This window comes from Nyctereutes procyonoides, unplaced genomic scaffold (genome assembly GCF_905146905.1).
Source record: "Nyctereutes procyonoides isolate TBG_1078 unplaced genomic scaffold, NYPRO_anot_genome, whole genome shotgun sequence".
Classification (NCBI taxonomy): Eukaryota; Metazoa; Chordata; class Mammalia; order Carnivora; family Canidae; genus Nyctereutes; species Nyctereutes procyonoides.
This window is the reverse complement of record NW_026575126.1, coordinates 72,183,049-72,196,516: the sequence shown is the minus strand read 5'-3', so window position 1 is coordinate 72,196,516 and position 13,468 is coordinate 72,183,049. Positions and strand designations below refer to the sequence as shown.

Below are 13,468 nucleotides of genomic sequence, written 5' to 3'. Positions count from 1 at the left end.
CAGGAGATAGTGGCCCCAAAAAGGACAGAGAGGTAATGGGCCTTGCTCGGGGTCCAGAGTCACCCTGGGAGTACCAAAGGGCCCAGGAGCCACCCAGGACCAGGATGGGGAAGGGACCAGCCTGAGCCTCACAGCAGGGCTGGGGCCGGAACCCAGGCTCCACTAGCCCATGTGGCTGCAAGGAGATGCAGGCTGAAGCAAGGAAGATGGCATGCCGTGCCAGCAGCATGGACACAGAGGGCAGGGCACCCAGGGGCTGAGCAGGGGACAATGTGGGGGCCCCACTGGATCCCAGCTTCTCTGACACCCAAGTCTGGAAGACAAGAGGGGCCCAATCTGGTGTGCTCACCATCCTCACAGCCTCTATGCTCAGGGCTGGAGATCCCGATTTGTAAAGTTGCCATTGTCCCCATCCTGCCCACGGCCTGGGGTGACAGCAGAGCCCCTGGAAAAGGCTGGCATGCCTGTCTCACCTGAGCTGGACACACTGGAGCAGGGTCATCTTCTCTCAGGCCTGGAGGTGGTTCAGAGCCTGTCTCTTGGAGCAGCAAAGGGAATCAGGGCCAGGGCTGTGTCAGGTCTAGGAAGAGGAAGGAAAGTCCATGTCAATATACTTCCTTGCCTCATGTGCACATGTGTGTGTGTGCACACACACACCCCACACACAGATGTGGCACGCTCAGAACCAGGGGACAGCCAGGGCTCCAGAGCCAACTCCAGGCTGTGTCACCACCCAGAGCCCCAGCGAATGGACAGCCAGGGCCCTCCTGGCACTGGCCCAGGATGCTGGGCAGGCACTGGCTGACTCAAGTAGCCCCCTGACCTACCTTTATTCCCATTTCACAGAATTGGAAACTGAGGCCCAGGCTGACGGCCACAGAGCAAGTGAACAGGACAGTGAGATTCAGGTGACAGAAACTGGTGCTGGGCAAGGGGGTCCCCAGATGGAGTCAGAGGCCAATGGAGGGAAGGGGCCTCCTGAGGTCACTTAGTGATCTGGGCAGAACAGGAAGGAAAGGGCTCTTGTGTCCTGGCCTGGGAGGATCTATTCTCCTTTTACTACTGTAGCTCCATCCAACACATACAGGCCAGGGAGCTACAGGAAAGCACCCCATCACCTGGGTTCCCCTTCCCAACCTAGCCAGCTGGACCTCCTCTCTAGGGTCAGAATTTGTCCAAGAAGCTAAAAATACCCCTGAATGTCGGTTAAGCATCTGCCTCTAGCTCAGGTCATGATCCCAGGGTTCTGGGATTGAGGTCCACATTGAGCTCCCTGCTCAGTGGTGGTCTGCTTCTCCTTCTCCCTCTGCCCTCCCCCCACCCACTCATGCTCTCTCTCTCAAGTAAATAAATAAAATCTTAAAAAAAAAAAATAGGGATCCCTGGGTGGCGCAGCGGTTTAGCGCCTGCCTTTGGCCCAGGGCGCGATCCTAGAGACCCGGGATCGAATCCCACGTTGGGCTCCCGGTGCATGGAGCCTGCTTCTCCCTCTGCCTATGTCTCTGCCTCTCTCTCTCATTCTGTGTGACTATCATAAATAAATAAAAATTAAAAAAAAATACCCTGAGCAAAGGATGGTTTTTACAGTAAGTAATGCTGAGTCAACTGGATAACTACATGCAGGGAAAAATCATGATCCCAGCTATAGTGGACAGAAATAATGGCCTCCTAACAGTGTTTATGTCCCCATTCCTGGAACCTGTTAACACGTTAGCTCACATTTGGCAATGGGGAATTAAGGTTATAAATGGAATCAAGGATTTTAGTCAGCTGACCTGCAGATAGAAAGATTATTCTGGAGGATCCCTGGGTGGCTCAGCGGTTTCGCGCCTGCCTTTGGCCCAGGGCGCGATCCTGAAGTCCCGGGATCAAGTCCCGCGTCAGGCTCCCAGCATGGAGCCTGCTTCTCCCTCTGCCTGTGTCTCTGCCTCTCTCTCTCTCTCTATGTCTATCATAAATAAATAAATAAATAAAAATCTTTAAAAAAAAAAAAAAAGAAAGATTATTCTGGATTACCCAGGCGGACCTAATGTGATCACAAGGATCCTTCTAAGTGCAAGAGGGAGAAAGGACAGATAGAATCAGAGAGATGGCAGTGTGCCAAAAACTGAGTGCAACATGTGGGGGGGGTGTGCATCAGCCAAAGAATGTGGGTGGCCTCTAGAAGCTGGGAAAGTCAAGAGACAGATCCTTCTCTGAACTTCTAGAAGGAATACGGCCCTGCTAGCACCCTGATTTTAGCCTGGAGTGATCCATTTCAGACTCCCAGCCTCCAGAATTATAATAATTTGTGTTGTTTGGGGAGCCACCACATTTTTGGTCACTCGTCTGAGCAGCAAAAGGAAACTAATACGTTGACTTCACATCATACACAAAAATTAATTCCAGATGGACGCAGATCTAACTGTGAAAGATCTAACTACAGTTTTTAGCAGAAGACAAAAAAAGATCTTCATGACACTAGGACAGGCAAAGATTCCTTAACTAGGACACAGGAAGCACTGGAAAGCAGGTAAAGGATGGATAAATTGGACAAAGTTAAGATTAAGAGCTTCTGTACATCACATGGTACTGCTGAGGGACAGAGTGCATGTCAAGAGCTCGCCACAGAAGGGAAAGAAGGTATCTGCAATTCCTACATTCGACGGAGGATTCATATCCAGAATATAGAAAGAAGTCCAGTAAATCAAGTTAGAAAGACAAGCAAAACAACTGAGTGAGCACCACACAAAAAGAGGGCATTCAAAAGACCAGCAGGGGACAGCCCCAGTGGCCCAGCGGTTTAGCGCCGCCTGCAGCCCAGGGCATGATCCTGGAGACCCTGGATCGAGTCCCATGTCGGGCTCCCTGCATGGAGCCTGCTTCTCCCTCTGCCTGTGTCTGCGCCTCTCTCTCTCTCTCTCTCTGTCTCTATGAATAAATAAATAAAGTCTTAAAAAAAAAAAAAGACCAGCAGGCATAAGGAAAGATGCTCGCCTTTGCTGGTCACCTGGCTGACTCCGTCCATTGACCAGAAGGTTTAAAGTGAAGCAGACCCACCACCCCGGGTGTCCTGAGGGCGAGGAAGACCCAGAGCGCCTGTGCACTGCCGGACCAGCGCAAACTGGTTAGCGATTTGGAAGCGGGTTTGGCCTCACAGACTAAACCTAAACGTGACCCAGTGACGCCACTCCTAGGCACACCCCCCCCAACAGGAAGGCAGATGGGGGGGCATCGGTGCCCCAGAAGAGGTGCGGTTTCTAATACTCCCACACTGAATTAACCCAGATAGCCATCACAATTAGAAATAGTAATTAAGTTGTGGTTTCTTCAGGAAAGAATAAACTACAGCAGTGAAGAAGTAGCAACTATAACTCTATGCACCAATGTGAGTTCTGTGGTTCTGATCGAAAGAAGCCAGGTGTAAGGGGGCATACAGCATAATACAGAAGCATTACTTGCTTCTGTTTAAAATGAAGTTCTAGGGGCGCCTAGGGGACTCAGTCGGTTAAGCATCTGCCTTCAAACTCAGGTCATGATCCCAGAGTCCTGGGATCCAGTGCCACATCTTCAGGCTCCCCTGCTCAGTGGGGTGGGAATGGGATCTGCTTCTCCCTCTGTCCCTCCCCTACTCATGCATGTGTGCACGCAACTGCTCTCTCTCTCTCTCTCAAATAAATAAATAAATAAAATCTTTTAAAAAAATTAAAATAGGGCAGCCCGGGTGGCTCAGTGGTTTAGCGCCGCCTTCAGCCCAGGGTGTGGTCCTGGAGACCTAGGATCGAGTCCCACGTCAGGCTCCCTGAATGGGGCCTGCTTCTCCCTCTGCCTGCGTCTGTGCCTCTCTCTCTGTGCCTCTCATGAATAAATAAACAAAATCTTTGGGATCCCTGGGTGGCGCAGCGGTTTGGCGCCTGCCTTTGGCCCAGGGCGTGATCCTGGAGACCCGGGATCGAATCCCACATCGGGCTCCCGGTGCATGGAGCCTGCTTCTCCCTCTGCCTGTGTCTCTGCCTCTCTCTCTCTCTCTCTCTCTCTCTCTGTGACTATCATAAAAAAATAATAATAATAAAATTAAAAAAAATAAACAAAATCTTTAAAAATAATAAAAATAATAAAAATAAATAAACACATAAAATGAAGTCCTAACAAACAGATTCATAAATGCAGGGAAACAGACTGGTGGATGCCAGAGGGGAAGAGGGTGGGAGGATGGGCAAAATAGGTGAAGGGGATTAAAAGGTATAAACCTGCAGTTATAAAATAAGTAAGTCACAGGGATGAACAGTACAACATAGGAAATGCAGTGAAAGATATTGTCATAACTTTGGTGTGGTGACAGTTGTGAGGAGCACTGAACAATGTACAGACTTGTCGAGTCACTATGCTGTATGTCTGAAACTGATAACAGTCTGTGTCAACTACAGCACGATTAAAAATAAAAATATAGGAGTGCCTAGGAGGCTCAGTCAGTTAAATATCCGACTCTTGATCTCGGCTCAGGTCATGATCCCAGCGATGTGAGTTCAAGCCCGGAGCTGGACTTCATGCTGGGCATGGAGCCTACTTAAAAATAAACAAGCAAATAAATAAAAACAAAGTTGCCAGACCACCTTTATTGATGGCATCAGAAATCAGGGAAGGGGTTTCCTTGGGTCAGGTTTATTGACTGGAAGGACAAGTAAGAGGAGCTTTGGGGAGCCAGCAGTCTCTCACATTCCTGATCTGGGTTCTGTTATACGGGCATTTCAGTTGTATTTTAATTAAAAAAAAAAAAAAACTTTGAAAAAAAATATATATATTTGGGGGTTTTTATTTTTTTAATTTTTTTAAGATTTTATTTATTCATGAAAGATATGGGGGGGTGCAGAGACACAGGCAGAGAGAGAAGCAGGCTCTATGCAGAGAGCCCGACATGGGACTCAATCCCGGGTCTCCAGGATCACGCCCCAGGCCAAAGGCAGCGCTAAACCGCTGAGGCACCCAGGGATCCTGGATTTTTTTAATTACCTGGACTAGGGGCGGGTGGCAGCAGAAGTGGAGGAAACAGGTGTGATCCCTGCCCCCCTGGGGCCTTCCCACTCATCAGACAGCCCCAGGAGGTGGTGCCTAACCATGCAGAACCACTGGAGCACCTGTCTCTCCACCATCCTCCAAGCTCCCTGAGGGCAGGCCCAGGCCCCAGGGAGTTCAAGCATCCAGGCCCTGACACGCAGCAGTGCTGTGCTCACTGGACAACCTTCCAGCACACCAACCTTCTTCCAACGTAAGACACGCACGTCAGCACCCAGGATCCTCTCTTGAGCCTTCCCCTGCAGGCAAGGGGCAGGGAAGAGGCTGAATCCACTGAGATCTGGGCCTGCCCCTCACTGCCATGACAGGGCCCACGCAGCAGCCTGGAGAATGGATGGACCAGCTCTGGGGCCGATGGGCACCATCAACACCTCTGAACGGCAACCCAGAGCTGTTGGCGAGGGTTGGAGGCGGGATGGGTGGAGGAGGGGCAAAACCTAGTGGCCTCAGGGATGAGGTCAGTCACTAGCAAGCCCTTATACTCAGTGTTTTCTTTTAGTGCTTTCTGGAAGGCAACCACCACCCCAGCCACCAAATGCTGCCGAAATGCCGCAGATGCCCATCCACACCCATACGTATTCGGTCACATCCCCAGGCCTTTGCACATGCTGTTCCCTCTGCCTAGAATGCCTTTCCTTGGGATGCCTGAGTGGCTCAGTGGTTGAGCATCTGCCTTCAGCTCAGGTCGTGATCCCAGGATCCTGGGGCTGAGCCCCACATTGAGCTCCCCGCAGGGAGCCTGCTTCTCCCTCTGCCTTTGTGTGTGTGTCTCTGCCTCTCTGTGTGTCTCTCTCATGAATAAATACATTTAAAAACAAAATGGAATGCCTCTCCTCTCCCCAACTGGCAAACTCCCTCACCTCTCACTGAAAGCAGCTTTAAGAGGACAGGTACTTTGCCTCTCTTGTTCTTTGCTGGGCTCTCGGTACCTAGGACAGCGCCCAGCACACACAGCAGCTCAAAATGTTTAATGAATCCAGGAATGAATGAAAGAAACATGAATGAACGGAAGTGCCCTCCTCTACCATCCTCATCCTGCCGACACTCAGCTGGAGGCCCACGGCAGCTTGCTCACAAACCATCGCTACACTCACTGGCTGGCTTGAGCAATCTCTGGGAAGAGCAGCACATTCCAAACTATGAGCATCTAGCACACAGAGTGGATGCTAACCATCTGTGGGTCCAATGAAACAAAAAAGCAGGCAGTGAGCCTCCCTTCACTGGAGGGAATCAAGCTGAGAATGAGGCCTCTTCTCAGAGCTCGTTTCTGCTCCCCTTGGTACAGCTGCCCTGAGAGGCTCTCCCAAACTCACACAGCTACTGTTACTGTCAATAACAACATTAGCCATTAATGGACCGTGCTGAGCACCCCCATCCCCTCAGGGCCAGTCCACCACAGGGGGAAGGATGACCCCGTGTCCACATTCCCCGCCCCCCCATCACGGAGAGAGCTTGCTTCTGCACTGTGCTGGACTCAGATCCTGTGTGGGTGTGGGGATCCACTAGGGTGGGGGGCTCAGGTGGAATGAGCCCCCGTCTTCTACTGAACTGCTCCAGCCTCAGGAGCCACAGACATGCACGATCTGTTTTGCTCCAGACACCAGTCCCAGTGCTTTATAAATACCAACTCATTTAACCTTTACAACAGCCCTGTTATGAGCTCCACTCATTTTACTAGTGGGGAAACTGAGGGTCTGGAGGACTCAATCGTTTGCCTAGGGTGATAGGACCAACCAACAGCAGGTGTGGAATTTGAACTCAGGCCCTCTTGGACATGGAGCTTGAACTTTTAGCCACCTTCCTGACTTTCTCAGAACCAAGACCAGCTATCCTCCAGGCACCTGAGTCAGGGGCACAAGGGCAGAGGTTTAAGCAAGAGGTCAGGAGGGCACCCCATGGCCCTGGGTGCCAAGGCCACATGGTCTGTAGCATGTCTGCCCACCAGCCCAGGCACTGCCGGACTCTGGCCCCTCCCCACCCAGCACCCTTTGTTCCAGCTTCCCTGAACTTCTCATTGCTCCTAAAGACACCTCACCGCCATCACTCATCCTGCCAGAATGCCTATGTCCCTCTTCTATCCCTCAGCTAACTACTGGGGCCGACTGGGTGCATACCCAGTATCATGGCCCCAGTGCCTCCTCGTGAGATGGAAATTCTTGGGCAGAGACCAGTGTGCCTCCTGGTTCACTGGCTCTCACTCTCACCTGGGACTAGTCACACCTCGGTGGAGGGGGCCAGCTGTGCACACGAGTCCCAGCTCTGAGCTGTTCACAGGGACCCTCTAGGAGGTGGCTGCTCCCCCGCCCCCCTGCATTCTGGACCAGGGACCACACTTGGGACCACGCTGCCCCACCCCTCCCTACAGTTGCACTGCGTCCCTTAGGCTTTAGCAGTATATATAGTGGGGCTCACACAAGGCGAGGGGACAGTACAGCCCCTCCAAACTCCCACTTCCCCCTCAGATCTGGCTGCTGGAAAGGTCAGAGTCAAATTACCTCCAGTAGAAGGGACAGCAGCCCCCTCTGGCTTCATTTGATTTTCAATTTCCCTCTTGCTCAACCTTCTCACCCCATTTCCATTCCGTTATACTGTGTTTATCTTTGCAAATCACTGCTCCTCCTCGTGCTGGGCTTAGCCCCAGGTCCAAAAGCAGCTAAACTGTGAGCTGTGTCAAGGAACCAACGAATTTATGCAAGGAACAGTCTATAGCAGAAAAGGTAACAGCCAGAGCAGAATCAGGATACGAGGCAGCAAAACATCCAGAGACCCCAAACATCGCTCCCTCCCTCATGGCAGCGTCCAGCTTCAGACTCCACTTGGAAGAATGGTGGGCCGTACGCTGAGCCCCCAGCCAGCAAAACAGGGACCCTGTGTGGGCCTGAAATTCCACCCTCTTGTGGCAAAGAGACGACGAGGGCGAAGAAGGATGTGAACCCGGAGCAGGTGTTTTCCTGGGCAGACAGAGCCAAAGACTAGATTCTAGGGATGCATCAAGAGCTGCCCAGTGAAGACAGAAGTGTTAAGTGGACAAAGCCCCAAATTTATGCCTTGTTAATAAAAACCACCTGGCATGCTCTGCTTTCTATTCAGGAGGGAAATGTTTCATTACCATTTTGAATCACTTCCTCTGAAAACATGAGCTTTGTATTACTGTTTCTGCACACTGACCCTGGCAGCCCTGCAAGGGAGTGGTGGGGCGGGTGGGCAGTGGGGTGACCCGGGTGCCTGGCTGGCAACCAGATCTCCAGTCTCCAGATCCTAAAGGGTAGAACCTCATCAGCTTCTGAACCAAGGCTGGGGGTGGGGGGAAGGAGCTGTGGTTCACACTCCCCCACTCCCTCCCATCCCCCACCCTCCCTCCCCACACAGGCCAGTCTGATGTACTCCAGCTACTCCCAGGAAATCGCACTGACTAGTAGTGGAGACCACAGTTAACTGGCCCTGGGTCTGCCTCTCCTACCAGATCCTGAGTATCCAAAGACAGCAATGTCCCAATTCACCTGCCCTCCCCTAGTCCTCCTCCAGCACATACCACGTATCATACAGCAGGCAACACCAACACTGTAGCAGTATTCCCAGCCCCTGGCCCCAGAGACCACGTGGCCTGGCCCCCCACCAGCTGAGCGACACGGTGGGTACCCCCACCCATGCTGGGCCAGTTGGTCTCTCTAGCACCCCAAGACTGAGAGGAGAGCCCACAGGAGGTCCTGTGGCCTCAAGCTAAAGCCACCACTCAGAGCAGCTATGCCAACAACCCAGAGAGCCAGTCTACAGGGAGAGAAGAAGGGACAGATGCATCTAGAGAGGCAGAGAAAATGAAACCATAGTCCAGAAAGAGGAAAGCCAGAAGGGGGGGGGGGGCTGCCAGCATCCTGGTTCCTCGGGGAGCCAGGCCTCCTGCAACTGTTGGCTGTGTAAGCTCCCATTCCCTCCTAACTCCCCTCTCACTTAACCTAATTGGAGGAGCTTCCTGTGCCCTGCAAGAAAATCATCCCGGAGACATGGTCAGGGCCCTCCCTGCCTTCCTGCTCACCAAGGCATGCCATGCCCACCACTCCCAGTTCATCAAAGCTGAGGTTCGTCTGGGCCGAGGAGCCAGCACGAGACGGGGGTGGAGAGCAGGAGAGCCTGGCCGGGAAGCCAAAGCACAGCCAGCTATGTACGGGTGGGCCCTGGGAGCCAGACAGTGTGCGGACTTTGTACTTGAGAGAAGGAACAGGGTGGTGTCTGAGGAAGGTACGGCACAAACCAAGCTTTACTGAAATGCACGTGGTAGCATGTCTCCCAGGCACACGGTAGCGGAAAGGCAGACAGGGAAACCTCTCTATGCCCCGATTCCCTCATCGGTAAAATGTGGGCAGCATTGTAAAGATCTCCACAAATGAATGCATGTGCTTGGCGAGCTCGAAACAGTTCCTGGCACAGAGCAGGCACTCGGTATGTGTTGTTTTTTTCAAGCCTACACAAAAGCTGCCGTTCTCTCCCAACAACCACTGGGCAGGTGCTAAATGTGCCTGTGTCCTAATCCCCAACGTGAAGGTATCAGGAGGTGGGGTCTTTGGGAGGTGATAGGGTCATGGGGGAGGAGCCCCCCTGAAAGGGATTAGTAGCCTCATAAAAGGGACCCCAGACAGCTCCCAGGTCCCTTCTGGCATGTGGGAACATAAGAAGTCTGCACCCCGGAAGAGGGCCTCCCCCATCCATGCCGGCAACCTGATCTTGGGCTTACGGCCTCCGGAACCGTGAGAAATCAATTTCTGTTGAAAACCACCCAGTCTGTGGTATTTTGTTTCAGCAGCTCAGACGAAGAAGGCAGGGGACCAGCTGGGTCAGGAATGCTGCCCCCGCTCCTCTGGGCATAGAGGCAGAGGTGGAAGAGATGGCATCAAGGGGACCCGGGTCAATCTTCAGGGTGGCAGAGCTGCGGAGGGGAGGCCAGGAGGAAAGTGTCCCCTACATCACAGAACACAGCAGAGAGAGCAGCCCGGGGAGGAAGGCACAGGGAGTGGCTAACAGGCAGGACTGCCCCACGGTGGACAGCTGGGGAGGGGATGAGCACACGTGTGCCCAAGGAGGCGACACCAAGCACAGCAGCAAAACAAACACTGGGCACTCTCCCTGTCACAGCGCACACCCTTCACCCATACCCCATCCATCCGACTCCCACACCAACCCCAAGAGACAGACAACCATAGGCACCTTCGTTTTATAGATAGGGAAACCGAGGCAGAGGAGCACAGTGATTCATCTGAGGTCACACAACTGGTAAGTAACAGAGCCAGAACCCAGGCTGTCAGGTGCCGGCATCCAAACTCTCAACCACCAAAGCAAGTAGCAGATACTGAAAAGGGACTGGTGCCTCTGGGGGTGGATCCCCTCCTTGGGATTTCAAGCTCTGCGTGCAGAACTGCACACACCATCTTCACAGCCTGCAGGGCACACCTAGAATCTCACTGGTACACGCTCGTGTGTGCAGAGGCTCCCTCAGACTCCCTCTGCCAGGTGTCCTCTGCCTTTGAAGCTCTGCTCTGTCTATCCCCACTTCCCCCCCAACCTGGAGCGGGTACCCCAACATCTCTCCTGGGCCAGGAGCTGTAGATGCCAATACAGCCTGGGGGGGGGGGCATCTGCAAAAGTAGGAGGCACAGAACAATCCCTTCCCTCAACAGAACTTCCCCGACTTAAGCCCCATACGCAGTCACCTAGATCCTCTACTGCTCCTCCAACCCAAGAGCCACCTTTTGGACTCCAAGCGCCCTGCCGCTTCGCCTGCCTGAAGCCCCTTCTGGAATCCTAGCAGCAAACTCCCTGCTCCACCCCAACTTCCAGGTGTCCCCCCTCTGTATTTCCAGCTCCCCCACCATGACCATTGCACTCAAGGGCTGCTGGGCTGTTCTCCTTGGGAGGAGCTGAGGCCAGGTGACAGCAGTGGGATGAATGAAGGGCTCATTGTTTACATTACCACCGGCGGGGAGTCTTGCCCCACGTGGTGTTCCCTGCACTCTCCTCCTCCTCTGCCAGCAGCCCTAGGCCGGTGCGAGCCCCAGTGACCTCCCCTGGGCATCTTACAAGGGTGAGGACATTGCCCCCTCCTATTGGACTCCTACTTCTCTCCCAGGTGGGAGCGGCGGGGTATCATCGGCGGGGGATGCGCTGCTGGGTGTGTGACCCTCCCCAAGGTGCCCCCTCTGTCCATCCTTCCTAGGGTGGGGTTGGGGCCTGCGTGGCAGTGCCCAGTGGGCACCCGCCCCGCCCAGGCCCCGCCTGAAGGGCCCAAACGGGCGCGCCCTGGAGGCCCAGCAAAGCATCTCGGCGGCGAAGGCCCCTCCCTGTGGGGAGGGCAGGAAATCTGCTGCCTCACCAGCTCGAAGCGCCAGCCTCGGGGTGCTCCCCCTGCGCGAAGCCGCCCTGCCCCAGTGCCCCTCACCGCCTCCGCCGTGCACTTCAACCAAGTTTTGCAAAGGCGACCGGGCGGGCGACCCCAGCCGGGGGGCGCGGGCTCCGTGTTCCCGCAGGCCCGGGGTCTGCAGAGGGGGTGCTGCGCGGCCGCGCCCACCGGGCCGGGCGCCCCCACCCCTGCCCGCCCCTGCCCGCCCCTCCCACCCCTGCGGCGCCTCCGGCCGCCCCGCGCTGCCCCCGAGAGCCGGGCCCGGCGGCCCCCCCGCCGCTGCGCCGAGCCCAGGGTGTCGGCGGTGCCCCCGCGGACGGACCCGCTGCCCGGGGGCCCCACGCCAGCCGCGCCCCCTCCTCGCCCGCGGGCGCCGGGGCAGTGGGGGTGCGGCCGGGGCGGCCCGTGCCCGCGCTCGCGCCCTTGCCCTTGCCCGCGCCCCCCGCCCCCCCGCCCGGCAGGGCCCGCGGGCGGCCGCCCCGCTGCAGCCCAGGCCCCGCCGCCTCCCGCGGCCCCCGCTCCTTTGTTGCCCGGCCAGCCGCCTCCCCGGGGGCCTCCGGCGGCTCCTACCTGGGCCCCCGGCGGCGGGCGGCTCGCAGCCCGGCCTCCGCCTCCTCCTCCTCCGCCTCCGCTCCGGGCCGGGGCGCCGCGGGGGAGACGATGCTGCGGCCCCTCCCGGCGCCGGGCTCCGCGCTCGCGCTCCGGGCCCGGGCCCGGGCCTGGCGTCCGGGCGGCGGCGGGAAGGCGGGCGGCGCGGACCGAGCAGCCCCAGCCGCCGCCGGCGCGCCCCGCGGCCGAGCCGAGCCGAGCCGAGCCGAGCCGAGCGGGAGCGGAGCGAGCGGCCCGGCTCCGGGAGGGAACAAAAGGGGCCGGCGCTGGGGCGGGCGCGGGAGGGCGGGGCCTGGCGCGGCGGGGGGCAGGCGCGCGCTCGCTTGGCCTCGCGGTCCTCGGGCCGCCGCGCCGCGCTGCCAGCGGGCGGGCGGGCGGAAAGCGCGGCCGCACCTCGACCTCCGCGCGCGGCCGTCCGCCCCGGGGCTGGGGGGCGGTGGTGGTGGTGGTGAGGGAAACACGCGGCCGGGGGCGCGCACCCGCCACGCGCGAGGCCGTCCCACGCCCCTGGGAGAGGTGGGGGCTCGGGATGCTGGGCGGGGAGGGACGCGGAGGCTCCTGGAGTTTCCGGGAAGGCTCCACAGAGGAGGTGACGTTTGGACGGGACAGGAAGGGATAAGGAAGGGATGGTGGAGCCGAGCTGAGAACTCCAGGTCTCCCTGAGCTGTCCTGAGGCCAGAGCGGAGGGAGGGAAATGGCACGGGTGTCTGGCTGATAACGCTCCCAACACGTCTTTGGAAAAAGTGGTACCCAAGTTCCAGAGGAATATTGCATCCCTCCTCCCTGCAGTAACATCTGTCTCCTGTGCCAGCCCTCCCCCTCCATGCCCCCGTCCCCCATGGGGAGCCAGAGGTTAAGTGGCAGCCCAGGAGCAAGAAGTAAGGGAATCCTAACACCCATAGGTGCCTGCACTGGGATTGGCCTTCCTGCCTTCGTTCTACCTGCACCCCCTGCCCCCTTGATAAGCTAACCTCTGAGCCTTTGCCCTTACAGTCTTTTTCTACCCGGAGTAGTGCCTTTTCTCCGTTTGAGAAATCATCCTTCCCTTTCAAAGCCCAGCTCAAATTCATCTCCAGCCCCTTGAATATGGAAATATGGATGTGTTGGGGGACACTGTGGTCCACACAGTGACACATCAAGGAGAGCAGGCATCAGGCAGGCTTCATATCCCCCCAAGGCACCCAGTTCAGTGCCTGGCCAAGGGTAGACACTCAATGACACTTGAACGAATGTATTGGCTTAATTACCACCACCATCCCTCCACTCCTCTGGTATCCATAATCTTTAAGGAATGAGTTAACCTCTTGAACTCAGTTTCCCCGCCTACAAATTGAGGGTAGTGTTTCAGTTCACTTTAGCTAAAGGGTAAAGGTGTGATGATGGAGGCTGGGCGCTGGCCAGCCCTGAGGAGGAGGTCTC

At 56.2% G+C, this 13,468-nt stretch overlaps 1 protein-coding gene across 3 annotated transcripts in view; it reads right to left on the bottom strand.

Annotated features, from left to right (window-relative positions):
* The window catches only part of CLIP2 (CAP-Gly domain containing linker protein 2), a 72,844-nt gene extending 60,653 nt beyond the window's left edge, over nucleotides 1-12,191 (bottom strand). For all 3 annotated transcript variants that reach the window (XM_055340005.1, XM_055340006.1, XM_055340007.1), the window contains exons 1-2: nucleotides 12,011-12,191; nucleotides 474-580 (exon numbers count right to left, since the gene is read on the bottom strand). The gene's annotated coding sequence lies outside the window, so the exon portion shown is untranslated. The remainder of the gene's footprint in view (nucleotides 1-473; nucleotides 581-12,010) is intronic.
* Nucleotides 12,192-13,468: the final 1,277 nt, after the last annotated feature.